The sequence below is a fragment of the Aptenodytes forsteri genome, unplaced genomic scaffold (assembly GCF_000699145.1).
Source record: "Aptenodytes forsteri isolate BGI_AS27 unplaced genomic scaffold, ASM69914v1 Scaffold82, whole genome shotgun sequence".
Taxonomy (NCBI): domain Eukaryota; kingdom Metazoa; phylum Chordata; class Aves; order Sphenisciformes; family Spheniscidae; genus Aptenodytes; species Aptenodytes forsteri.
Genome location: NW_008795490.1, coordinates 11,999,155 through 12,001,675, shown reverse-complemented (window position 1 = coordinate 12,001,675; position 2,521 = coordinate 11,999,155).

The window sequence follows — 2,521 nt, the reverse complement described above, 5'->3', positions numbered from 1 at the left end:
GTTCCCTTTTCAGAGGAAACCTCTGAAAACAAGGTCTTTAGACCCTCACCATGCCCCTGAAAGCCTCTGCAGCTGTGGAGCCCACAGGCACTGCCCAGTGCATCAGACCAGGAGGTTCCTCATTCTCTTGACATTGCACCAGAAGTGGAAATGTCAATAAAGGTGTGTGTAAAAAGTAGTAGAATAGGCAGTGGTTTCACAGAAGTACATGATGTAAATCTGTAAAGACCCCATTCCTACAAGAAGACAGTGGTGGTGTGATCACTGGTGTGATTAGCAGAAAGAAGCACAAAGCTGTTCCCCCAGTGACACCAGTAGAAGCCCAAAGTTATAGCACTAGCTGGTCAGCAGGCATGAAGCTTGTGCCACTGCAGTGGGAGAGGATAATGGGTTGTTGGCCGGCACTCACAGGGTGCTGGGAACATCCCCGGCTCTGTTGCGGCTGTCAGTGCTTGACGCCAGGCCTGGTAAGGGGACGTGAGGAGGTTGGAGAGTGAGGGGAGATGCTGAGGCAGGACCTCCGGGGGTGGCTGGCCTGCCCCGCCAGGAGAAGACCCTCTACCGCATGCTTCGCCCTCTGACAGTGCTACAATGTGGGGGCAAAGGAAAATAGAAATGTAGCTGCTTTACCAGCAAAGAATTGAGAACCACTTGACTGGAGCTTGAGAGAGGGGAGAGACAAAGAGGGAAAGAAGTACCTTAAGAAGTGACATCTGTGAATGTTTTTCCTGTCAGCTTAACGTTTCCCCTTTTGAGAGAGAAAAAGTCAAACACACTGGTTGCAGGAGCAAAGGAAAAGGCCACTGTTGGTTTCCTGGTCAGGCTTGGGTCTCCTGTTCTGCACGTCCTCTCTGCTAGGCCTCCGGTCACCCTGCCGAGAGCTAGGAAGGGCAGAGCATGGCCAACAGGCCAGGTTTCCTCCCATGACAACTTGCCTTTTTCATGCTTGCCTGGTGTGTGGCTGTTGCTTGCACCTGCTGAAGTGTTCCACGTGTTTTCATAGAACCATAGAATAGTTTGGGTTGGAAGGGACCTTTAAAGGTCATCTAGTCCAACCCCCCTGCCATGGGCAGGGACATCTTCAACTAGATCAGGTTGCTCAGAACCCTGAGCCAACCTGACCTGGAATGTTTCCAGGGATGGGGCATCCACCACCTCTCTGGGCAACCTATGCCAGTGTTTCACCACCCTCAGCATAAAAAATTTCTTCCTTATATCTAGTCTCAATCTACCCTTTTTTAGTTTAAAACCATTACACCTTGTCCTATCGAAATAGGCCCTGCTAAAAAGTTTGTCCCCATCTTTCTTACAAGCCCCCTTTAAGTATTGAAAGGCCGCAACAAGGTCTCCCCGAAGCCTTCTCCTCTCCAGGCTGAACAACCCCAACCCTCTCAGCCTTTCCTCATGAGAAAGGTGTTCCATCCACCTGATCATTTTTGTGGCCCTCCTCTGGACCTGCTCCAACAGGTCCACGTCTTTCTTGTGCTGAGGGCTTCAGAGCTGGATGCAGTACTCCAGGTGGGGTCTCACCAGAGCAGAGTAGAGGGGCAGAATCACCTCCCTGGACCTGCTGGCCCTACTGCCATTTGTTTGGCAGCAATGGGCATTTCCCCTTTGTACAAAGAGGGGAAAGATTCACTTGGAATTTTGAAAAAAAGTAACAATTTCATCTAATAAATAAGGGGCCTGCAGCTGACCGAGAGGTTCACTTGCCCTGCCAGTCTCCCTCCCTGCCACTCATACACTGCTGAGACCACCATTTAATCACCTGCAGGGGAGGGAAGAGAAAGGGGATGCATGGGGTGAGCTTGGCTAATACCAGAAAAGAAAAAATTCTCCATGCTCCACCAAAAAGGGAGAAGAAAGAAAAGCCCATACAGTAAGGCATGTTTTTTCTTCTACTACGTTATAAAGGAGAATCTAGATACACTTTAAATTTAAGCCAGATAGTGGATCTGATTCTTAATGTAATTCAACTCTTTGAACAGATTAGAGACACCCAGAGCATCAGGGAACTGTGTAGAACACTGATAGCTTGGTCATTTTTCATTCTGTAGGGATTTGGCTCAGACATGCTTTATTACATGGTATCCTAAGAGCTGCTGTTCCACTGACATCTTCTGGGTGCACACGAAATGTTCCAGAAGAAGTGGTCTGTCTGCATACACACGCGGCTAACTGGGTGTAGCTATATGGCCATTGGCTCAGTGGCAATCCTGAAACTCTGCAATGCTGCCCTTGCATTAGGCTCAGCTTTCAAGAACTCATTTGACTGCCAGGTGTCACGGCACATGGGGGATGCAAGGCCAGCCCATTCTGCTCACAGGGAGCCTTACGTGGGAGGTGCTAAGCACCATTGCTACATGGATTTTCTCAAGGCAAGAGGAATCTTCTCCTGTCCCAACAAGCCTGCCGTAGGACAATACCCAAATATCATTGCACAAAGTTGCTCTTGTATAGGCAGGTCAAGACCACAGGCTCCCTGTGCTTTGCTGAGGTCTGTGCTTTTCAGTCCATGTGA